The sequence below is a fragment of the Columba livia genome, chromosome 5, assembly GCF_036013475.1.
Source record: "Columba livia isolate bColLiv1 breed racing homer chromosome 5, bColLiv1.pat.W.v2, whole genome shotgun sequence".
In the NCBI taxonomy this organism is placed as follows: Eukaryota; Metazoa; Chordata; class Aves; order Columbiformes; family Columbidae; genus Columba; species Columba livia.
Window position 1 is genome coordinate 49414876 of NC_088606.1, and position 25769 is coordinate 49440644.

General features: G+C 44.6%; 1 protein-coding gene across 36 annotated transcripts in view; it reads right to left on the reverse strand.

The window, feature by feature from the left end:
- C5H11orf24 (chromosome 5 C11orf24 homolog) overlaps positions 1-17296 on the reverse strand; it is a 31907-nt gene extending 14611 nt beyond the window's left edge. For 6 of the 36 annotated variants that reach the window (XM_065064982.1, XM_065064978.1, XM_005509055.4 and 3 more), the window contains exons 1-2: positions 16802-16960; positions 15771-15893 (exon numbers count right to left, since the gene is read on the reverse strand). The gene's annotated coding sequence lies outside the window, so the exon portion shown is untranslated. Of the gene's footprint in view, positions 1-8949; positions 9046-15680; positions 15894-16727; positions 16969-17124 lie in introns of those variants that run through there. The other 30 variants (XM_065064988.1, XM_065064976.1, XM_065064981.1 and 27 more) reach the window with 28 other exon arrangements.
- Positions 17297-25769: the final 8473 nt, after the last annotated feature.

A 25769-nucleotide genomic window follows, 5' to 3' on the forward strand; every position in this document is an offset into this window, starting at 1 on the left:
AAGCTAATACAGAGCAAAAGAGATCAAGAAGGCAATCTCATAATTTTGCTTTTTCTAAGTACCTGCAGAAGCAGGTACTCTGCAGCTTGGGTGCTTCCTGCTTGCCAAAAGATGCATCAGGCAATAATGTGGAGAGCTCAGAAACAGATAAGAAAGTTCAGACAGCCTGGAAACAGCCAAAACATGGTACCAGTGCAACAACCGAAGGGGAATATCTGCTCAATGCTAAAAAACTGGACAGAAGGAAAGCATTTTTGGCTATATCTCCTTCCTGCAAGGCTTCCTGCGAGGAAATAGGATCTTTGTGCATATCCTGAAATATGGAGAATTAAAAAAAAAAAAAAAAAAAGAAAAAATATCAAAAGATACATACCTCTACCTCCCATCATCCTCATGAGCAACATAACTAGCAACACTCCTAGATTATCAGAGATCTCTTCTTTTTAAGCTAACAACTGTGGTTAAAAACCAAGGTAGCTTTATATGGAAAGTCTGCCAGGTGAGATGCAGAAAAAAGACGCAGCTTATCACAACACGATGCTGGGGTGCTTTTCACCATACATATGCTAGCACAAATCAAAAGATTCTTCCCAGACTCTTCAAACCAGGAAGACATTTATAGCAACAGCAAATGAAGGTTGCTGGCACATGCCTCCCTGCTTTGTGATTCTGACAGCTTAAAAGGTGTGGAAAACACAGGACAGGGTGTGTGGGGAAGCTCAACCGAGTCTATTTTTCCAAACGAAGAGAGGATGAAATGCAGTAGTAGCTCTCCTCATCCTTGGTGGTCTTCCCTGTGGTAGGTTCTTCATAGCCAGTAAGTCTTCAAGTCATGCACCAACCTGAATTTAAACCTATGGGTCATCAAAACCTAGAGGAAAAACATCCTTCCCTCTCCTTACTCTCATGGATGTTCAAGGCAGCTTCAGCCCAGCTCTTCGATCTTTTCTCCTCCATGGCATCAGCACAGCAACTGTGCTCCCCTACCTTGTTCTAGATTCCCTCTTTTCAGTTTCAGAGGAACTCATTTAAGTTTTGAGTCCTGGTGCTCATTAATAGGTCAAAGTAAAATAAGCTTGGCTTAAACTCCTCAAAGCTTTTGCAGTACAAATATCTTTGTACAAAGAACCCCTTATTCATGGAAGAGGGACTGCAGAGGTAATAGCAGGTTCTTCTGAACCGCTCTGAACTCGATATAGAAGGTCTGTCTGTCTGTATCTGCCTGCTGCTGACACTGCTAATGATGATTCCAAAACTATTCCCTAGGGTTATCTAAATACTATGGGCATCAACAGACAGTCAGCAGAGCAGCTCACTGAAAGAGATTACAACTCCCACAAATATCAGCTTAAATTACAACAAGACATGGAAGTGAAAATCCACATGTTTTCCCATAAGCTCTCTCACGTTCTGCATTTCACCGGAAAGATGGGGTCCAAGTACACATGTTTTCTGAAGCACTCTTAAATGCCTCCATGCTTATCTCAGCCTTCAATTTTTGCTCAGCGGTACAGCAACAGAATGTGGGGGAAAAAAAAAAAAATAAAAAAATCTCTCTCTCAACTTGTAACACCGAACTAGAAAAAAAGCAGGAGGTTTTTCTTACTCCTCCAGAAGTTGTGACCTAAAAGCAGACTGAATCCATTAGAAATTTCTGGCTACTGATTTTATGCCAAAGATGCTCTGATCACATAACAAGAGGAACAGTAAACTAGAAAAGACAAAATAGCAGTAAGATCAGCCCACCCTGGTCTGAAAATGAGGTCAGCATACACTAATTATCTAGGTCAAGAGACTGCCTGAGAGAAGCTGTCCAAGCACTGACAACAAAAACAAGTGTGGCTTTCATATGTTTGTCCTTCAAGCAGTAACTCTTGCTGCTCACTTTGATGCGTTGAATGGTGTTTTGAAGACTTCTGCTCCAATGTAATCTAATACAAACCTGTCTGAAAACACCAGATTGCAGTGGAAGACCACTACAGGTCAGGAATCAACAGGTGGAAAAGGCTATGACTGAATGAAACCAGATACAAAACAAAAGACAGGCCAAGAATTAAATAACTCACACCTGAATTAACATGCACATCCTGCCTACCAAACCCCACGTTTTGCTCCAAATCCAGATTACTGTTAAAGCCTCTGCAAGCTTGGAATGAGAAAAGGCTATAAATGCAGAAGAGTGAGGATGCAGGTGGCCAGCACCGAGGTACAACACCTCTTCAGCCTCATCTTTAAAGCAAGATTAGGATCCTCAGAAGCAGACATCAGACAAACAAGTTCAACTTGGAGGCTGGAGGGTCCCATTGGCTGGTTGTAGGGGCTTCCCACCCACAAACCCACCCCTGCCCTCTCAACTGCTCTTGCTCCTGTTAGAGACTGTTCTATTACTCACAAAGCAGCAGTAAATCACACCAGTAAACTGCATCAGTTTAGAGCCAGGCACACAAGTTGAACTGGCACCAATTCCGCTTTCCTAGAAAGCTGCAATTTGTAGTAAATCAAGAATGACCCATAAGCAGCAGAGTCATCCATACAGAAGGACAGGAATCTCTGAGTGACATAATGCGTGCTCTGGCATAACCATCAACTACCAGCAAGTGTATTTGCTTCTTAAAATGATCCAGAAACCTGAAAGTTTCCAAAGGAGATCAGAGAAAACTCCAGAGATATCTTAAGTGACTGCATGGGTCAGAGGACCAGCAGTCTCCTCTTCGGGTTCCCTCTCTATTCTGGGTCCAGCACCTTAAAACTGGACATGACCTTCTATGGTATGAAACATCCCTTTGGCTAGTTCTGTGTCAGCTGTCTTGGCTGTGTCATCCCCTCAGCTACCTGTTGACATTAACCCCATCTCAGCCAACCCAGGAAAAAAAAAAAAAAAAAAAAAAAAAAAAAAAAAAAAAAAGAGAGAGAACAAACACCTTCTCAGGACCTGAGGGAGAAGGGTCCTTTGCAGAAGGATGTGGTTATCACATTAAGAAACCGGAAGAGCAACTTCCCAAGTTGTTTCTTGTACATCTAATGCCAATGCTCAATTTAGGAGGCAGAGAAAGTTAGTTCCCCTAGCGTTAAAGCATGGTTGGGCACAAAGTGCCCTGGCAAGGCAATATGAAGGAAGAACAATGCCAGGTTTTCACCTTCTTTAACAACCAGTGGGCATCAGGCTTCAGCAATACAAAGCCACAAACTTTCAAACATAAACACACACACAGAAAGAATATTTCCACTGGATGTTGATCAACAACCCTCAGCTCTCCTCTGTAATTCCAAAGTTGCTTTTGTGTTTGTTTGGGGGTTGTTTTGTTTTTTCTTTTGTGTGTGTGCTTTCTTGGTGGGTTTAGGTTGGGTTTTTAAGGGTTTTTTTGTTTGTTTGTAAAAACTCTGAAGCACCTTTTAAAAAAAGAGGTACTTCTGCTTTTCACACAGAAATGTCTTTAGGCTTATAAAGCAAAAGCCAAAAAGCAAATCTCAACCTAGCAAGGACTAAGTCTTACAAGTTCTGCCACAGTACTAAAAAAACGTCCATTTGCTTTTAATGGAGAAAAGACTTGGCACACTCCACTTTATGGAAGTATTAGCTCCAACCAGGGCACTCTGACGGTACCTCTATCAGACCAGAAGCTGTGACTGAGTTGCATTGTCTAATTATCTAGCACAGTTAACCTGCACCTAAAGCTAGCAATAAGCTTTAGTCATCATGAACAGAACATTTGTACAACCTCTTCGTGGCTACAGAACATTTATGTATCTAGCAAAGACCTGAGATAACCTGAAAATACAGCTCTAAGCCTGACAACATTTTATCAGGCATCTTTTCAAGAGCAGGAAGTACATAGATTATCATAACGCCAGTAACCATGAGGATTTTAGAAGGCAGAGTGCAGATAATATGCAGGTGAACCACCATGGAGAAGAAGGGTTCTCCAACAGAAGAGGCTCTGCTGCAGCTCCAGGGTCCCAGTTCAGAGCAATGAAGCCAAACAGGGACCATGAGCTTCAGCAGAGCAAGAAGACACCACCACCCCACCAACTGTATCTCAAACAATGCAAGCACCCACAGGAATGGTTAACAAGGATATTATAACAGCTCACACTTCAAACTCACTAATTTTTTTTGAGAGCCTAGCTGTAACTGAACAGTCAAGTACTTTTAGCATTCGGTGGAAGGATCTTCAAAATTTCAGTTTCCAAGTATGGAGAAATTAAAGGTTTCCTCTGCCCTAGAAAGCAGAGCATTTCTACTTCCACCAGCTTCCCAATAAAATTCAGCTTCTGTCTCACATTCAGCTTCTGGGGCATCTTAGCCATACTACCTGAGGGCACTTTCACTTCACTTGGAGCATGTATTTTGTGCTGGGTCAGCCAAGATACGGTTAATGTCCACAGGAAGCTGAGGGATGACACAGCCAGGACAGCTGACCCAAAACTACCCAAAGGGGTATTCCATACCATAGAAGGTCATGCTCAGTTATAAAAGGGGGACTGGCTCTGGGGACCCTCTCTCTTTCTTACTGCTGGGGTGCGGGGCAGTTCTGGATGCTCTTGGTTCTCTCTGGAACACATGGTAGGGTACTATTGTCTTTTGAGCGCAAGCTGCTGTCCAGGACAGCAAGGGGGGGCAGGAAAGGGTAGGTTTCGGTGCAGGCTGCAGTCAGAGTTCATCATTGCTGCTTTGGAGAAATTGGTTGCCCACAAAAGATGAAAAGCAATATCAGGATTATCATTTGGTGAGAGACTGCACTGTGAATCCCTTGCTTTCCCCTTTTTTTTTCCTGTTCCATTAAACTGTTCTTATCCCAACCCACCAGTTTTGCCTTTTGTTTCCTGATTCTCCTCCCCATCCCACCAGGGGCAGGGAAGGGGTGAACGAGCAGCACACGGTTGTACTTGCTGGCTGGGACTAAACTACAACATATTTTAACTCCCAAAGGAACCCCTGCAGGTGTAATCTTACAGATTTCAATATGGTTCTGCAAGCAAATTTATCCCAAGACATGCAAAAAACTAGGCGCTCATTTAGCTCAAGGGTTTGGAGCTGTCAGTCAACTCCCAGGGGACAGCTTGGCCACCCCACAGTTTACACTACATCTGTTACCACATTTAGAGACAGTAAAGACCAAGTGAAGAACATACCACCCAGAAAGAATTGCTTGCTAATATTACCAAAATGTGTAGAGGGAAAAAAAAAAAAACAAACAAAAAAAAAAAAACCAAAAAAAAAAGCCACAACGCATCAGCACCCCACAAAACCCCAAACCTCACCAGTGTTTTCTGTTCATATTTTATTCTAAAAACTCTCATTCAGATACTCCTTATAAGGATGTGTCATCAGCACCAGAAATACACTTCTGTTACAGCTGTTTATTCACTGTATTAATTTCATCGCATCAATACACATCCAGCTTCTAGGCATTATGAAATTTTCAAAGCCTCAAAATCCTTGCTCTCTTTGCAATGGGACAGAAAAGCAACAAAAGGGAATCTATGAACACACTAGATCCAGTCAAAAGCTGTCTGCTAAACAGAAAACAAACCCAACTTCCATGCTTTTGCTTTTCAAGTCAGCTGGTAACAAAAGCCATCTGCATTACAGCTCCATCCAGGTCATGTACTTCTCAAACTCAAGCAGCAAGTGTCCCTGAAGAACGTTACTAGCTGTTTCCGTGTCAGCCTGTCTGCCTTAGGCAGCAATTCTTCAAATTGGCAAAGCACGTGTTCAACTTTATACGTGAAAGTAAATCTAGGAGAACCAGCGTAACCCACAACCTGCATAGAATTAAATCATGTAACCACTGGCAGGCTCATGACATTGCATTCCCCTGCTGGCTTTGCTGCCAAAAATGTGCCTGCTAGAGTCAGACATAGCCCAAATACCACCAGTGATGCATTTCAGCCACAGCACATGCCTACCCCAGCCATCTCAGAGATGGTCACTGCAGGAAGACCACATGGGTCCTGCCATATCTACAAGGCAAATATAAACTGTTGGCCATCCCTCAAAAAACACCATCATAGATGAAGGCATAATTGTTCTTGGTGTCAATTATCTTGCTTCATGGCTTCAGACTCAACTTAGCTTTCATATCTAAAATCTTTGAGGCTATTCTTTGCATATGAATTTGTATAAAGGTTTTTGGTGAGGGACCACTTCAAAGTTCTAAAGAAAACTAAAATGTTGTTGTCTACAAAGAAAGGCTTTTGCATGGACTGGTAACTGATTAGAATAGGAAACAAAGAGCAGAAAGAAGCCATAGGTTTTCATGAGGACAAGTGGCCACTAGTGAAGTTCCACAGATCTGTGCTGGGGCTATGCTATTCAACACACACGAGATTTGAAGAGGAAGGGAATAGTTGCATGATACGGGCTTTTAACTGAACTACCAGACAATCTCATGATACCAAGTGTCAGGGGATGATACCTCTCCAACACTACTGAACATTGCTGAAGACAATACTGTACTAGCCAGAACTGTGCTTCTGCCTCATGCAGATAATCTCAGGCACTTAAGGTCCGCTAACATGGTGCAATAAGCTGACTGGTGAACAAGTTCTACAGCTCTTATTGACTGAATGCCCACTGCACGGTTTTTAATGAAGTCCCAGAAGTAGTGGCGTGGACATCCAGTTCAGATGACAAAGGCCAGAAGCTCCTCTAGAGACATGGGAACCTACACACCATGCAAACTAAGTTTATTTTGTATCAAGTACCTTGGCTAGAATTATTAATTCCAGATAGACATTAAATAAGCTCTCTGCGCAATTTTCACAGAATCACAGAATGGTTGAGGTTGGAAGGGACCTCTGGAGGTCATCTGGTTCAAACCTCCTGCTCAAGCAGGGCCACCTATGGCCATTTGCCCTGGACCACATCCTTTTGAGTATCTCTAAGCATGGAAACTCCACAAACTTCCTCAGTAACCTGTGCCAGGGCTCAGTCAACTTCACAGTGAGAAAGTGTTACCTGATGCTCAGAGGAAACCTCCAGTATTTCTGTTTGCGCCTATTGCTGCTGGTCACTGTGCACCACTGAAAAGAACACTCTCCCTTCAGGTATATACATTGATTAGATTTCCCTAAGCCTTCTCTTTTCCAGGCTGAGCAGTCCCAGGTCTCTCAGCTTTTCCTCACAGGAGAGTTTCCCAAAACAGAAGTCGCAACACCAATTCAGGAACAGAAGCCTCTACAAATGTAGACGTGAAGGACAGTTCATATGGACTACACTAATGGCCATGTGATATGGCTTAAGTCACTGTCAGGAAGAACTGTCACCTTCAAGGGCATAAGCTATACTTCACCATCAGGTGAGAGGTGGTCTTGAGCCACAGCACTTACACTTCGTGTTCCTAAAGAAGCTCTGCATAGCAGTACCACATTGAGACAACACTGGAGCTGCTGCTCTTGCAAACTAGGCCATTTTCAAGCATGGAAAGCATCTGAGATGCATCAGGCTTAGTAGCTCTGCATCAGCCTAAGCAAATATTGTAAAGACACTACACCATCTGTATCACAAGCCAAGGAAGATACAATGATTATTCCAAAGACCTCACTATAAAAAGGAACTGGAAAGATTAAGTATGTTTTACACATTTTGTAAAGCTCTAGATAGTCAGGAATCATTAACAAAAACAACTAATGACAAAGAACATTTGAGGAGGGAACAAGTTTTCACACTCAGAAATGAGTAAATGAGATATTTTCCAAAGAATGTTTTTTAAATGAAACCCAGGTACAGAACATCTTATTTTAAAGGAGGAAAGCACATTGCTCCTTTATTAAGCCTCATTAGGTCAAAAAGTGGCAGAAATCCACATGAAGATTCACAGAAGCTGCTGTGAAATCCTAGTGACATCATCATCTTTTCAGAACAGTTAGGATACTAACAGCTTTAGAAAAGGGAAGAAATGATAATTTAAAAGAAAACTGGTCTTCGCAGGAAAAAACCCTTGATCAGCACAGCTGAGAAAGGCAGAAAAAAAACCATTTGTAGCAATACTTACTGTTTAACTTAACAATTAAAACTAGCACCCATTTACTGAAGGTAAAGACCTAGGGAGTAAATGCTCTTTGTGTGGACATGGAGAATTTCAACATGCCAGTGGGTATTCCTCACCTGTCAGAAACTCCTGTCCTTAACTCCCTTAAAAAGCCAACCTGTGGGAATGGCAGGACATATGGCTCCAGCCAGGCACATGATAAAGGAAGATCAATACTAAAACGACCATCTGGACAGCCAAAGAAGAAATAATACTAACATGGCAGAGTATTAGTTTGAAAGAGCAGAGCATAGGTAAATAGAACAACCTTCCTTTATCTTACAGGGTAGAAAAACAGGTGTGAGAAGACTAAGCCATTTGTGTATAGCTATAGGAGGAACTAGTCAGAGCTGGAAAAGAAAACAGAATCTCTTGAAATCCAGCTTAGTGCATGACCTACAAGACAATCTACTTTTCCTGTGAAAGCATATATTTAGTAAGAGTGCCATCAACAGCATCTCAGGAACATCCAGAAATACCTGCTCTGAGGTTTGTCTTTTCTGAAGGAGACACAGAAGAAGAGTTTTCCTTTGACATAAGCCACATACAAATCAGAAGTAGTCAATAGTAAGATTCAGGGGATGACATATATTGATAAATGAGGAAGTAAAGAGGTAGCACAAACACATGAAGTAGCTTCCTCTCCAATTAATGGCTTGCTTGCTCTTAAGTGGATCCCAAATATTTCCCTTTGACCAGTTTGCATTCATAACACTTCTATCTTTATTCTCTGTTCTTCAATTTATTCCCAGTTCATGAATAGGGACAAATTTTGCCGTCACCCATCAGTACATGCTCAGTTCATGCTGACTTCTACACAATTTCCTTCTACTAATGTACTTGTTTCACAGCAGTTTCCAAATCCGTCCATAGGGATCAAAAGAAAAAAATAATAATTTTGACTGCAGAAACTTACCAGGCAAACACTTGTAACTGTTTTCTTTCTGTCAGAATTATTGTGCCTTTAGAAGAAGCAAAACCCAATAAAAGCCTGGATACAGCAGGACAAAAGCTGAAAGCATAGAACACAAAAACAAAACACAAAAACAAAACACAAAAACAAAACACAAAAACAAAACACAAAAACAAAACACAAAAACAAAACACAAAAACAAAACAGTGTAAAACATAACTGTATGCAACCAGAGAGACACTTCTCTGAGATTGTCAAAGTATTTTCACAAAGAGACAGAAGAGTGGGAAGGTTTATTCTACTTTTCAATACAGAGAAGTCAAACAAAGAAAGGTAGAGATGACGACTTAGGAAAAGAACATATTTAATGCTATTAAAATTAGTGGGATTTGGGATTTCACCCTGGTCTCCATACACAAGTTGCATTGGGAGTTTAACTTAAGTGGATTTAAACCCAGATTTAGTTAAAGTGCTGCTAAGTCCCCCCAGGCCAAACAAATATCCAACACAAATATACATGCAAAATTCAATGTAAATTTCATCAAATCACTTTTTTCTTCCCCCCCCCCCCTTTTTAAAAATAAAATAAGTCTAAAACCAGTGCATTTTTTATGTGTTCAAATGTTTTACTGAACTATTGCGTAAGCAGTTCTCCATGCCTGGCACCAAGTCAGCTGGAGCTCAGGGAAGGTAATCCCAGTGCCCTCTTGGACAGTCAGAGGCACAAGGGTCATCATTAGCAGAAGCAGTGATGGTTGTGAAGAGGACTTGTTGAATATCTCAATAAATTAAAAAATGGCCCTTGTACACAGCCAACTTCCCCTTCCCTCTCTGTGCATTTAGGGAATAATAGAGGACTATAGCCCATAAGTTGGCAGGGCTGATCAGGAGGGCTTTAAACTTGGTTTGAAGGGGGAAGGGATTGAAACTGGGCTCTCCAAAGATCACCCTAAGGATGGAAAGCCCAAATTAAGAGGGAAATCAGAAGCCCACTTGAAGTGCATGTACACTAATGCACGCAGTATGGGCAACAAACAAGAGGAGCTGGAAGCCATCGTGCAGCAGGAAAGCTATGACATAGTTGCCATCACAGAAACATGGTGGGATGACTCATATGACTGGAGTGCTGCTATGTGCAGCTACAAGCTCTTCAGAAAAGATAGGCAGGGTAGGAGAGGTGAAGGGGTGGCTTTATATGTTAGAGAGTCACTCGACTCTGTTAAACTTGAGGTCAGCAGTGACAAGGTTGAGTGCCTGTGGACCAGAATCAGAGGGAAGTTCAACAAGGCTGACATCCTCGTGGGTGTCTGTTACAGACCACCCAACCAGGATGATGAAGGAGATGAATTATTCTAGAAGCAGCTGGCAGATGTCTCAAAATCGACGGCCCTTGTTCTTGTGGGTGACTTTAACCTGCTGGATATCTGCTGGGAGCTCAATACTTTACCGACTGTGGAAAAAAGGGCTGGCTACTTATGAAGAATTTATGGAAATAGCTAGATCATGCAGAAAAAAAATCAGGGAAACAAAAGTGCAATTTGAAGTTAATTTGGCCAATTCTGTCAGGGATAATAAAAAGTCCTTCTTCAAATATGTTAATAACAAAAGGAGGGGCAAGGAAAACCTCCATTCTCTGTTGGACTCTGAGGGAAATATAGTTAACAAAGATGAGGAGAAAGCTGAGGTACTCAATACCTACTTTGCCTCAGTTTTCACCAGTAAGACAGGTGACCCTCAGGACAACTCATCTCTGGAGGTGGTTGACAGAGATAGGAAGCCAAATAGGCCCCTTGTATTCCAGGAGGAAATAGCTGGTGATTTACTGAGCCATATGGATCCTCACAAGTCTATGGGACCAGATGAGATCCATCCTAGGGTGACGAGGGAGCTAGCAGAAGAACTTGCCAAGCCGCTCTCCATCATCTTCCAACAGTCCTGGCTCACTAGGGAGGTCCCATATGATTGGAAATTGGCCAATGTTACCCCAGTCCACAAAAAGGGCTGCAGAGCTGACCCTGGCAACTACAGGCCTGTCAGCCTGACCTCGGTGCCTGGCAGGGTTATGGAGCAGATCATCCTGAATGGAATCACACAGCACCTTCAGGATGGACAAGGGATCAGACCCAGCCAGCATGGGTTTAGGAGGGGCAGGTCCTGTCTGACCAACCTGATCTCCTTTTATGATCAGGTGACTCACCTGGTGGATGAGGGGAAAGCCGTGGATGTGGTCTATCTGGACTTCAGCAAGGCCTTTGACACTGTCTCCCATAATATACTCTTGCAAAAGCTGGTAGCCCATGGCTTGGACAAGTGTACTCTACGCTGGGTTAAGAACTGGCTGGAGGGCCGGGCCCAGAGAGTGCTGGTGAATGGGGCTGCATCCAGCTGGCGGCCAGTCACTAGTGGTGTTCCACAGGGGTCAGTGTTGGGTCCAGTCCTGTTTAACATCTTTATTGACGATTTAGATGAGGGGATTGAGACCATCATCAGCAAATTTGCTGATGACACCAAGTTGGGAGGGAGTGTCGACCTGCTGGAGGGCAGGAGGGCTCTGCAGAGGGATCTGGATAGACTGGAAAAATGGGCTGATTCCAATGGGATGAAGTTCAATAAGGCCAAGTGCCAGGTGCTGCACTTTGGTCACAACAACCCCCTGCAGCGCTACAGGCTGGGCGCAGAGTGGCTGGAGAGCAGTCAGACAGAAAGGGACCTGGGGGTACTAATCGACAGGAAGCTCAACATGAGCCAACAGTGTGCCCAGGTGGCCAAGAAGGCCAACGGTATCCTGTCCTGTATCAAAAAAATAGCATGGTCAGCAGGACAAGGGAAGTGATCCTTCCCCTGTACTCTGCATTGGGGAGGCCACACCTGGAGTATTGTGTTCAGTTCTGGGCCCCTCAGTTCAGGAAAGACATTGAAGTGCTGGAGCGGGTCCAGAGAAGAGCAACACGACTGGTGAAGGGACTTGAACATAAGACCTATGGGGAGAGGCTGAGGGAGCTGGGGTTGTTTAGTCTAGAGAAGAGGAGGCTTAGAGGTGACCTCATCACTCTCTATAACTACCTGAAGGGAAGTTCTAGCCAGGTGGGGATTGGTCTCTTCTCCCAGGCAGTTAGCAATAGGACAAGGGGGCATGGGCTTAAACTCTGCCAGGGGAAATTTAGGCTGGATATTAGAAAGAAATTATTTACAGAAAGAGTGGTCAGGCATTGGAATGGCCTGCCCAGGGAGGTAGTGGACTCACCGTCCCTGGAGGTTTTTAAATTGAGATTGGACATGGCACTTAGTGCCACGATCTAGTAAACGGACTAGAGTTGGACCAAGGGTTGGACCCGATGATCTCTGAGGTCTTTTCCAACCCAGTCGATTCTGTGATTCTGTTATTGGAGGCTTGGACACTCTGTAGCCACATTTTCATAGCACAATTTAGTTGTCCTTTAGGGGCACAGCTCAAATGAGACTCCCCCAAGTAAAGGTGACAGGAGCTGTGGCAACATACAGAGATAATCCAGGCATGCAACTACAACTTGCACCTACTGTGCAGGCCTGACTTCCTACTCAATGAGAAGACCCAGCTGGTTCCTCAAGCAGGTGCAAGATGCACAGATGGACAGAAGGTCCTGGCACATGCATTGGGGGACAGTACAGCTGACTGCAAATAAGCAAGTACCCATATTCCTGGCTCTCCACACTCCATTCCATTCTTCATACCCCACTGTCCTACAGGAAGAAAACAAACAAGCACCCAAAGCACTTTCCAAATGGTTGACAAGTTATCACGTGATCTGAGAGGAAAGGACATGACGGAAAATCCAGGCTCACACACTGTCATTCCAGAGATCTCATATTGTGTTAAGTGTATTTGAAGACTAGCTCTCCTACCACGGTGATGCAGTCATTGGGGACCATATTTCAGTTCCATCCTGTCCAACAACACTGCTAAGCATCAAGTGCACCACCTCTCAGCACTGAAACCCAAGATCTGATCCATGAGACCAAGTCCACAACAGCAAAAAAAAACAAAGCCAGCAAAGGTAACTGAAGACTGCCAGACATTTTGGCACCTACACTGATCGACACTGAAAACTGCCCAGAGGAAACCTTGTTTCAGTGATAATCACAATAACAGCACAGCAGAGCCATTAGCTAAGTGCAGGGTTTCCACAAATATTTCTAAAGAACCAAAGCAACAAGGAAGCCAGACAGCACAATAACAAGCAGCTAAGTGCTGCTCTACATACCAGCAAGGCAAGCATGTGGTTCCACTGAGCCTTAAACACCACTTCTGCAGTTCTTGCCACTTGCTTTTGTTGGATTAGATGTTCACAGGAACATGCATCTGTGTCCATGCCGGCACTCCTTCAAGAAGGGGGTCCCCATACCATGCTGGAAATATGCTGTCCTTTCATGGATTTCTGTACCACAGGCATGCCGGGTGCCTTACCTGCGTGGTGACCTCCTTGGGACTGCCCTCAGTCAAAATCTGGGGGAGCTGTGAACAACATTTCCAAAGTGCACAACCAGCTCCTGCTAGCTCTCATTTTCAGCATTGTTATTGTCCCTGCAGCACAAGCAGCATCTTTACACCCCAGCTGACAACTCACAAGCCCCACTGACTCCTCCAAGCCTAAGTTGTAGAAAGGGAACCACAACTTCTGTCTAAGGGAACAGAATTGGCAGGAGGAATGAACACATTAAGTACTTGCTACAATCCAGAGTCAAAAGATTCAATCCCAGTTTACTTCACAGGACTTCTTGGCTTCCCATTAAAAAAAGTCTACAGCCATCTGTGAGTCCTTCTCAGACCCAGATGGCCTGGGTATCATTGACAGGTGGGGTATGATGAAGGGTTACACCTGTGGGACAGGCTGGAAGCCATGAAGAGAAGCAACCTTGCTGAGCCAGAGCACACAGTGTCAGATGGCATCCAGCAACAGTGCACACAGCAAGGGATATTGCCCTTCCAGTCCTTTTAAGGGTAGGAGAAGAAAAGCCACAAAGATCATCTGTTTTGGCTCCTGGTGCAGCAGAAGCCATGAAGTGTCATCCAGCACTTACTGTGCTGGGGCAGGAGGTGGGACAAATGTACTTTGTACCAGCTCTGTGTTTGCAGGGATGAACATCTCATTCAGAAAGGCATCTGATCCCAATTTAAACACTTCAAAGGGCAAACGCCCAGCTGGTGTGGACTGCCGTTGCTCTGCAAGGGAGCTGTAGCAATACACAACAGCTGAGGACCTACACCCAAGTGCCAGTCAATTGACTGCACTTTCCTCCAGCTTTCCCAGGGCATAATTGCTCTTGCTATTAGAAGACTGTATCAAACACAAAGCTAAAATTAGAGGGCAAGGATAAACCTAAAACAGATGTTGGCAGTGCCTGAACATGCTTATATGCAGGGTCCAGTGATGCAAGCAGAAACAGGTCAGAGCAGATGGATCTGAGCATGGCTGTTCAGAACAGACATGCAGGCAATGTAGAAATCTCCATATGGAGACAGGGCTGCAAGGAAATGCATGTGCATGACACCCAGCCATTCATGTGACTGCTCTGAGCCATAAGCTCAGCATTGTTCAGAACAAGCATGTCAGGCAGGATGAAGCAGGTGCTGCAATACACCTGGTTTGTGGGTATGCAGCAGAGCAACAAGCTCATTCCTCCTACATCCAGGTACCCACAATTTTTCACTGCAAACTTGCTAGCATGAGCTCTTCCTTGACCTGCTTTACATTGATTTCAGTTTATAAAATGGTGTTCAAGCATAGATGATGATACAAAGAATAGGTGCTTCATTATCACTGTGTCAAAACATAGTGACATATCAGCAGAATTGTACACTAAAAGCTTCATGGATAAAAGTTTTATGCATGTGGATGCACAAATGAATTCTTCGAAGTTTCTTCAAGCAAAGCTTTGGACATTTCCAGCATGCACTGCTTTAAACAAACATTTCCATTTCTTAACGTCCCTGTGACACTGTCCCTTGAAAGCTTAGTCACTCATACAACCAAAAAAGTCAGCTACTGCATTTAAAAGCAGCTGCATCATCTAACCTTGTAATTCAGCATATGCAGCCAGACATTTTAAACACATTATCAGGGCCTTCATCACTGAAGCTTGAAATTTCACTTGCAAATTACTCCCATCACCTCTGAAAAGTCTGTGCCAGGAAACATCACTTAGAAGGCAGAGGCTGCAGGTTGCATAGATGTACCAAACAGAATTTCAAGACCAGATACAAAGCTTGTTTTCTGGCACATTGTTTTATAAATTCAGCAGGTAACTTGCAATTAAAACAAAGAGATGTCTGAATCAACATGTTAAGAGGCATGTAGTCTGGAATTTTGACTGAGAAAAACATTAAAACAATACACATGTGTACACATAAATTATATATACATATATAAACTAGATACATAAACTACATATATTTATCTCTCTAAATTAGAACCAAGCAGCAAACAGCAAGCACACTAATGTACTACAGATGTGAAAGCTAATAAAAATGGATGGATTCCTTCTAAACAATCCATTACAATGTAGTGGACTGCTGTAACATATATAGTAGTGGATGATTAAGGTAGATAAGTAAAATTAATACAGAAATACATGCACTTTTGAGGGAGACACACTGCATCAACATGCATTTTACAGCCTAGTTTTCAAAGCTGCTGATCAGCCACAAACCCTCTGAGGTCTAAAAGGCACCAAAGGCTAACAATCAGCAAGTTTACCTCACCCAGCAAGGCTGCAACTTAGCTGAAGGCAAGGAGGATTGGTATTTCTATGGGTTTGTTCTTCCAGTAAGCAGTCAGTTAACTCACTTTATGAGGAAACAGGAGTGCTGTTGCATGACCAATCCTAGCAGAGATTCAGCCAGCTAACATGTAGGACATCAAGGCACCACACTTGACAAGATCCTGAGACATGATTTTTCTTTACCAACCCTAGAAGACAAAGTTTGGGACACAGCAGAGAGAAAAGTTAAGGAATTCACTAAATCCACTAGAACAATATCCACTGTGGTAGGATTTCCCCACAGAATGCTGTATGTGACACTTCAGTCAAAGAACAGTGTTCTTCCCACCATTTACTGGATTCCAGCTCACACCTTGCTAACATGAGCCAGGATAGAGTTAAACTTACTGACAACCTTTAGTTAAGGTACCATAAGATGAAAGATAGTTCAGTATGATACAACATAAAGAAGAATTCCATTTACAAAGGTACTCCCAATCATACATACTTAACATTATTTATTCAAACACAAGATATTTTTAGATATCTGTGATGCCATGCCAAAGGGTGGTCTGCTACAGATACCATAGGGCCTAAAAATATTACATTTCAGGCAATGAACTAGTTGCTGAGTCAATCAGTACTCTTTCCCGCAACGAAACTGAGTTTCCTCCACTCCCACCTCCTCAAGAACAAAACCATCTTTGAGCAAACACACATTGCTGGCAGGAGAGCAACGGGTGAGTGCAAAGCCATCGCTTTCACGCTTGCTAATAGAGACGTTGAAACTTATTTGCAAATTTATTTGCAACTTTTGTGGCAGTTTATCGGAACGGCTGGCTAGCGCCTCCTCCTCCACAGGCCGCGGCCATTCGTCCCCTTCCCACCCGCGGTGGGCAGCGGTTCAAACCGACACCCTCTCCGCGGTCCTCCCGCCCCGAAGACCTCCAGCACTGCCACTCACTGGCACAGCGTCCCCCCCGTCCCCGCTCCCACAATCCCAGGAAGAGCTAGCTAGCTTGCTTGCTTGCTTACTTACTTACTTACTTACTTAATGGCTGGCTGGCCGGCCAGCCTGCCTGCCTGCCTGCCCGCCCGCCCACACTCACTCACTCACTATGTGGCAGAACCCGACAGGGGCTACGGCCCCAAGGAGAGCGGGAGGGAAAAGGCGTTCAGCCCAGCAGAGGCGACTGCAGGCCCAACGAGAACGAGAAAAACCCAAGCCCCCAACTCCCCGCCAAATGCCACGGCCTGGCCTCGCTCCAGGCACGCCCCCCATTCTCCCATTGGCCAGCCTGCCTATCGCCCCGCCCCGGACACACTCCTCCTCCTCTCATTAGCCCGCCCGCCTACTATCCCGCCCCCTATTGCCCCGGCCGTATCGCCTTTCACAGAATGGCAGAATGTCAGGGATTGGAAGGGACCTCGAAAGATCACCTAGTCCAAGCACCCGCGGGAGCAGGAGCACCTCGTCCGCCCCGCCCCTTCCGCTACGTCGGGGCGGAGCGTCTGCGTCCGCAGGCAGTTTTTCACCCCGGAAACACCGACACTCTGGGAGGTAGAGGGTGGGAAGGCGATCTGCCTCGCGGAAGTGACGCACGCCTGGGGTGGGGGGGAAGTACGGGGAAGTGGCGTAGGGGGCGGAAGCTGTCTGGGTGTGCCATCGGAAGTGGTCCAGGGGCAGCAGCACCTAATTGGAAGCAGCAGAAGCAGCGGCTGGGCCGGAGCAGGTGCCGCCAGTCACCTCCGTGGTGCGAAAGCTGGGATCGTGTGGTGGCCGGAGCTGGCCTGCTGGCCTCGCCTGGCGGGAGTGCGAGCTCGGCACCAGCCGTCTCCGCGGCAGACGGCTGCTGCCTACTCCAGCTCTGGTCTGGGCGGCCGATTCCGCCCGTGTCCATAGGGAGAGCTTTGCTGTGGACCCGCCGAGCCCTCGCGTGGCTCCGAACGGCAGCCCTGGCCATACTGTCGTTTCTGTACCGTTACACCAAGCTGGAAATGGCCCCAGTTGCTGTTAGGTATAAGTTACCCTAGTTGTGCACCTCAGTGTAAGGTACGTGGTTTTTAGAGTTTGGTCTGGGATATGCCAGTGAGAAGCTATAGTCAGATTTTCATTCTCCTGAATTTTCACAACACAAACTTTGGTGTCCACCGTACTCTGCAAGTTGTGGCACAGCACCAGGAGTGTCTTTTTTGCAAAGCTCAGTTTAATACCAACACATTTTGCCCATATTTTCTGCAAACAAATGTCTTAGCATTTTTTGTTATGACCAGAGGAACAATGGCTGGATTAGCTGAGTCCATACTCTCATAGTTGTCACCAAGGAGGAAGAATTAGAAAAACTTAGAGGTTAACATCTTATTGCTGCCCTGGACCATAAAAAACACAGGTACTCCTTAATCTAGGCATAACTTTCTTCATATAATCCCTAAGCTATGCAAGTCTCTGATTTACTAGACGTAATAGTCTACTGGGAACAGCATTGTTCAAGTAGAGAATGCTCCTGAATTAAATATTGAATCAAATATCAGAAATCAGCTCCTTGGATATTGTTTTGCTACTCCTAATGCTGCTGCCTATGCCAAAAGTTTACACATCAGCAGCCCACAGCTGCTTGTGACAAATCCTAGCAGCAGTGAAGCTTTGAAGTTTTTATATACCGCGATATGTACATATATATACAGACACATATATGTCTGAGGCACGTTCTGAAGCATGCCATGAAAAGGCAGAAGGTGCAGAACTTCACACCATGGATGCCCATTTTAGAGCAAATACATCTTCTCCTGAAATCAGTTCCTTTGGGTTATTTGCAGGTGGCCTAAAGAAGAGTCATCAGAAGTACAGACAACGGTATTGTGCATACACAGGCTCAGTCCTTATTGTGAGACTCTTTACATAGTGGTGATGGCATTGAACAGGTGAAGAAGGAGCCCTTGCTACCTCTAGTCATGTAAGGATTTCCACTGCTACTGCTAATCTGGCCATAGATCAATCATAGAATCATAGAATAGTTTGGGTTAGAATGGACCTTCAAAGGTCATTTAGTCCAAACCCACTACATTAATCAGGGACATCTTCAACTATATCAGGTTGCTCAGAGCTCTGTCCAGCCTGGCCTTGACCGTCTCCAGGGATGGGGCATCTACCACCTCTGGGCAACCTGTTCCAGTATTTTACCACCTCCATTGTAAAAAATTTCTTCCACATGTTTAGCCTGAATCTCCCCTCCTTTAGTTTAAAACCATTATCCCTTGTCCTATCACAACAGGCCCTGCTAAAAAGTCTGTCCCCATCTTTCTCATAGGCCCCTTTTAAGTACTGAAAGGCTGCAATAAGATCTCCCCAAAGCATTCTCTTCTCCAGGCTGAACAACCCCAACTCTCTCAGCCTGTCCTCACAGGAGAGGTGTTCCAGCACTCTGATAATTTTCATGTCTCTCCTCTGGACCCTCTCCAGCAAGTCTTTCCTGTACTGAGGGCTCCAGAGATGGATACTGTGCTCCAGGTGGGGTTTCACCAGAGCAGATTTGAACGACAGAATCACCTCCCTCGAGCTGCTGGCTACACTCCTTTTGATGCAGCCCAAGATACAATTGGACTTCAGGGCTGCAAGTGCACATTGCTGGCTTGTGTCCAATCTTTCATCCACCAGTAGCCCCAAGTCCTCCTCCACTGGACTGCTCTCAATCCCTTCATCCCCCAACCTGTATTGATACTGGGGCTCGTCCTGACCCAAGTCCAGGACCTTGCCCTTGCCCTTGTGAACCTCATGAGGCTAACATGGGCCCACTTCTTGAGCTTGTCCGGGTCCCTCTGGATGGCATCCTGTCCCTCAGGCTTGTTAACCACACCACTCAGCTTGGTGTCATCCGCAAACATGCTGAGGGTGCACTCAGTGTCTGTGAGAGACACAGACACTGTCTGTGTCATTGATGAAGGTGTTAAACAGTACCGGTCCCAATACAGAACCCTGAGGGACACCGATCTTCACTGGTGTCCATCCAGACTTTGAGCCATTGACCAATACCCTCGGGATGTGAACATCCAGCCAGATCCTCATCCGACAAATAGTCCACCCATCAAATCCGTATCCTTCCAATTTAGAGAGAAGGATGTTGTGAGGGACCACATCAAAGTCCACACAGACAACGTCTATAGCCCTTCCTTGATCCACTGATGTAGTTACTCCGTTGTAGAAGGCCATTATATTGGTCAGGCACGACTTATCCTCGGTGAAACCTTGCTAGCTGTCTTGAATCACCTCCCTGGCCTCCATGTGCCTTGACATAGCTTCTAGGAGAATTTGTTCCATGATCTTCCCAGGCACAGATATGAGGATGAAAGTGATAATGAAATCATTCATGCATCCCAATGTAATTTTAGAACACACAAATTTTCTTTTTGAAATGAGCAATAAAGAGGAGGAGTTGATACCCTGGTCCATCAGTTTATTAAAAGTAGCCAAAATGCATAGCTGGCCACCACTCCACATCAAGGACTCAAAGCATATCTGTGTGTATATATTATATAGATATATCATTCTATCATTTGTGTAGGATACTGACATCTACTGAAATATTCCCTCCTTTCCAGAGAAGGAAGAAGTGAGAAGAATGCTCTGCAATGTAAGAGAATTAGAAGATATAGTTGAAAGGGGGAAGAGGATTGTCTGCTGTAGAAGAGATTGTCTGGCAGGACTAAGCACAACAATGAAGGAAATAATGTGAAACTTGAGAAAAGCAGGAGGTCACATGGCTCTTAGGGTTAGTGTAGTGGGGAACAAGCACATTTCTGGTAGTCTCGAGAAAAAAAAGTTCATGTGGAGAAGCCGAGATGTGGAATGGGAAATACAGGCACTGAAAAACAGCTGTGAACATGCAAGTAAAGAGAATGGAATGTCATGACTGTAACCTCACTCTCCTCTCTTCCTGTGATGCATGGAGAATGTCAGCTGGTCAGGCTGTTTCCTTTGAGAATCCCAGAGGACATATTTTTGAAGTGTTTAGTGATCTTTGCAACTTTACATGCTGTCCTGTCCCAACAGATGGGATGAGGGATGAGTTAACTCTGAACGCGACATGCGCTCTGACTTAACAGATGAGATCAGGTGTGAGCTAACTCCAGGTAATTCTGTGTGGGAATGTGAAGTGAATGAGACAAGCACTCTGGGGGTCCAATTATGAATTTACTAAAAGCACATGGTGGTATACAAATTACAGCAATCAGTGACTTGGCAAAAGTATGTTATAGTATCACAAAACTTATCAATACATTGACAGCAAAAGCCCTTCTAAAAATGGTGGATTGGCAACAATTAGTAACTGTAATGCAAAGCTTAACAAGACTTTAGCAGTAGAACTTACAACGATATTACTTTATATACTTTATATATGTTTAAGAAAAAGGAAGAGAGAGAGAGTAGAGGACAACTAAGATATCAGAAAGAGAAAGGGAGAGAGAGAGAGACAGAGAGGGAGAGTAAGATATCACCACTCCACAGGTACATCGGTCCGCAACGGCCTCTGGAGGGGAGGACGCGTTGAAAATTACATGCCGCCAGCCTGTATCATACGTGAGGTTGTTTTATAACCCAGTTCATTTACATGCGAGATAGGAGAAGGGGGTTCGTCTCCTCCCTCTGCTCATTCTTCGTGCTAATTAGGAAGACTCTTCTGGAAATGGGTCTAGGGTCTTCATGGTATTGACCAGAAGTGAGTTGTCTTGCCCATCAGGGGTAGCTTTTGGTTCATGGTTTCTTCTGGTAGTTGATTGTCCAACAGATGGTTCACCTCTACCATCTCAATTAGGCCATGAAGCCTTTCACAGCAACACTGTTAATTGTCCTTATCTTCCAAGGTGTCTGCCTTCATGGCCATAAAACTTCAGGGAAAGATAAGATGAGGTGTCATCAATCTCTTTCTCCCGAAGTAATAAAAAACAGACGTTTAATGCATAACAAGGTCTTTGTTCTGCTAAGCATGGGGCGAGTGCTTCAAGGTTGTCACACATGCCTCGTGTGAAAATCTGGGGTGCTAAGATGTGCTTGCAATACCAGGTTTTCATAGAATGTAAATGAGAGCTAAGCCACCACTGAGCATTTGCTTGGTTTGTATTTATTCCAAATTGTCAGGAGAGTAGAGATTATGTGACATAATGAAATGCTATCAAAGGGGATTGGGCTGGAGGTACAGGAAAGGATATTTTAGGGTATCAGATTAAACAAATGGCTCAGATATGGTCAAACTATGTCCCAAAGATAATCCCTTCAGGGATTTTGAACTGACTGAGCTAGAGACCAAAAGGTAGGTCTGCATTTAAAAGATAACACATTTTTTGTTTTAAGAACATATGGTGACTGGATAGGGAATATTTACTCTTCTGGACTATGAAAATAAACTTAGTCGATGCTATGCAACGAACAGTCACACATCTATTATGTCTAAGAAAACATGGAACTACATCCCTTAAAACATGTGGAAGGTTCAACTTCCCTGCCGTATGTTGTAATGGCCTTTCTTGTCCAGTGTCAACAGTGTCTCCCAGCCTGCTTGGGAGAGCTGTTCCCTTAGAAGCATCACCCCTGCAACTCTGTGTGTGGTAGGTACAAGCCTCTATAACAGAGCTTTAGCTTGGTGTGGGCTAGATTCACCACTGGTATAACTCCAGCCTAATTAAGCCAAGAACTTATTTAGCTTGCTATTGTTTTTCCATAACCTTCTTTTCACAGAGGACATGCCTCTGCCAACTCTCAGGCTGCGATTAGGAAAGAGTCTGGAAAGAACTGTTGACAACATGTTTGCAGAGTACTAAATACCACTGAATATGATCTTTAAATATTTACATTTGGAGAAAGAGATTTGTTCTTCCCATAGTTTGCATGCTGGCATCTGCTAGGCTGAATAAATTACTAATAAAAATCACATTATGAAAAAAAATAGTCCATGCTGATTCTTTGCAGCTATTTTATTAAAGAAAATGGTATGATAAGGAAATACATTCTTGAGAATTACATTTTCCCCAAAATTTCAGTGCTGGAATAGGCACTGTTGCTCTGTAGAACTGAGGCAGTAAACACTGCAGGAGTGCAGGTTTTTCCTAGCAAGGAACCCTAGGTTTACACAAGGAACATTTTAGTTGGGGAATGAGAGTCCTTCTTCTCCAGCAAGACTAACACTTTGCTGAGGGGAGCTAAAATCTTATTGAAAGCAGGCAGGAGAAGTGACTGTTTAACTATAGGAAGCTAGGTTACCTGAGAGGACAGACCTCCCTCCTCCCCATGGGTTTTGTTGGTGATACAATGGAAGTCAGCACATATTTCATCAAAACCTAGTGCTTCTTTTAGCAGCTGTTTCTTCCTGACTGGCAGTCTTCATGCATGGCCATGCATTTCAGATGCGTAATGCAGCGTGTCTGTATGCCCTAGAGGTTGCTGGTTCCTGCCAAGTCACACAAGGTTATTCAAGTGTAAGACAGTCCAAGATTTGACCCCTAGCCTACAAACATTTCTGTTTCCAAGTGAACTTTTCAAGTATTTCTTCTGATTTGGGAGTGACAGGTGGTCTGCCCCATGCTTTGACTCCCCAGACGTCTAAGGAAACATTAGCAGATAGATGAAGTTCAGAATTCACCCCTGTAGACCAGTTACGTCAGCATCAATACAATAAAACCACATTCTGGCTCAGAGAGCAAGGTCTCTCCCTCAGGGCTGGACTGCAGTGGCTGCCTAAGGAAAACAGAAGGGCTTGAAGGGCTCCAACAACGCTGTCAAACTTCAGAGCAAGGACACGGGCAGATCAGTGGTTCTCCTGACTTCAACCTTTGCTGTTCACTAAAGCAGATTTAGCATCAACTGGCAGAAAAAATGTGCAGATTATGCAAAGTCAGAGATTCCTTTATTTCCCATGATCTCAAGCCTGCAGATTTTTCTCAGGATTTATCATTTGCTACTGAAACCATTGCCCTTAGTACCACGTTACAGATAATGACACTCCCTCTTCAGCTGGATGTTTTCATTAATGCCAATAGACACAATAATAACTTTCTGGACAGCTTGGGTTGCAGCATTAGCTGTTAGGGTTACAAAGGATGACTGACTGCTGAAAATCTCTACCTAAAGAGAGAAGTACCTCATGGAGGAATCGTGTGCACAAGCACAGGCACGTTGCAAGAGCCAGAGGCCACAAATGCAATTGCAAAGAGCAAGTTTTATTTTAGTTACCTCTCTACTGGGGGATCTCCGTAGCCACACCTAAGCTCCCAGGCAGAGGCGGCGTAAGTGGGGACGCAGTCGCTGATAAGTTTAGCCCTGCTGGAAGATCGTTAGGCCGGCTACGCTAACCTATCTTTAAAGGCTTAGAGCAGATGCAGCTTCTTGCTGTGCTATGCTCTTTCTCAAAACAAAGCAGGAATCTCAGACATGATAAGGTACTGTAGGGTTTCTCTCAGGCCTATGTTATCTCACACAGAGGTTCTACTTGTCAAGCACACAAGGTCAGTAAAACAATTAGTGTGATGTATGTGCTTTCTTTATACCTCAGCTGCGGGTCACTTCAGCGTGTTTACCTTTCTCCTCCTCACCCAATCTTCCGCAATTCCCATACATTAACATGTGGGATGTTTTTCACTGAAGACTGTTATATGTTCACACATGAGATCTAGATGGAAAGTTAGCTCCATGCCACCTAGAAAAAAACCTGGACCTCCAAAACTGCATCATACTCTCATTTTGTAATTACTGCAGGCAATAGCGAAGTGTCTTCTCTCCCCTCTATATGCAATCACTTGCTGGAAAATAATAAATAAAGCCTTAGCTGGTGTTTATATAGATTAAAAAATTACCTAGTAAATTCACTTTGTACACTTGAGTTTGAAGGCTAGGTGTCCATCTGTGTCAGTCTGAGAGTCTGAGTCATTGCTGCAGGAACCCACTGGTGGAATTACAAACCCTGTAGCTGAATGAATCAAACCTCTACCCTTCCACTGCATACCAGTGTGGGTTTGCACAGTTCAATGTACCATGCAGCTGCAAATAAAGCCTAGGGTGTGTTGCAGATAGAAAGAGTCCAGCTGCTACCATCAGGAGTGCTGTGGCAGGATAGGTGGGTGCAGGGTCCTCTCAGACCTCAGCCAAACTAGAAGCAAGAAAATCTCTGCTAGGGCTGCACGACAGAGGAAATAAATGAATCTGCAAGATTTTAGAGACTGTTAGATGGAAGTGAGAGGCTGAAGGGGAAAAATGGCAAACCTTATGCATGAATGGTGGCTTGCAAACTGTTGTGGGAAAAGAGGTCTCAAGAAGGATGCACTAAGTTCTGCTTTCCTGGGGTGGGGGAGAGAAAGAGGATATTTCTGTCCAACAAAACCCTGTAAAGGCAGCAGTGACTTGGCTGCAAAACAAAAAGGAAGGATAAGGCAGGAGAGGGCGCCACGGGTTTGCTGGCATCTCCTACATCATCTGGCAGGCTTTGCTGATGCCTGCTGACACAGGTCAAAGACAAAGCTGATTGAACTCTTCCCATCAAGTGCGGTGGACTCCAGATAAAGCGGACAACAGAGAGATCTGAGTGAGACATGCTGAAACGTCCCTTCAAGGAGGGGCAGGCAGGGTGGTGACATCCCTTGTGGGGTTGTTACCCCAAGGATGCATTTCTCCTGATGCGCACCCCAATACCAGACTGGCTTCATCCCAGAGCTATCATGTAAAACATGCTCATGGCCTGTGCAGCAAAGAGCAGCTGTGGCTCTGAGAGTCTCCTGGTGTGTTGGGTCACTACCTGCTCGCTGCTGAGTCACATGCTGCAGGGCAATAAGCCCCCCCTGCTTCCCTCTCTCTCTCTCTGCCTTGCTCCTGCCACTGACAGTAGAGGAATCACTGCAGGAAGCAAGCCATAGCCTGGGTGTGAAAAGAGCAAAGAGGCAGGATTGTGGGCAGACACAGATGGGCCATAAGTCTCTTTGTGTTCCCACTTTCTTCTCAGGCTGTGCCAGCTCAGTTCAAAGCTCTGTCATGCTGATGAAGCTCCCCAGTGTTTGTTGTGGTTTTGTTAAAAGAAAGACCAGTTCTCTTTTAGTGAATTTTCCTT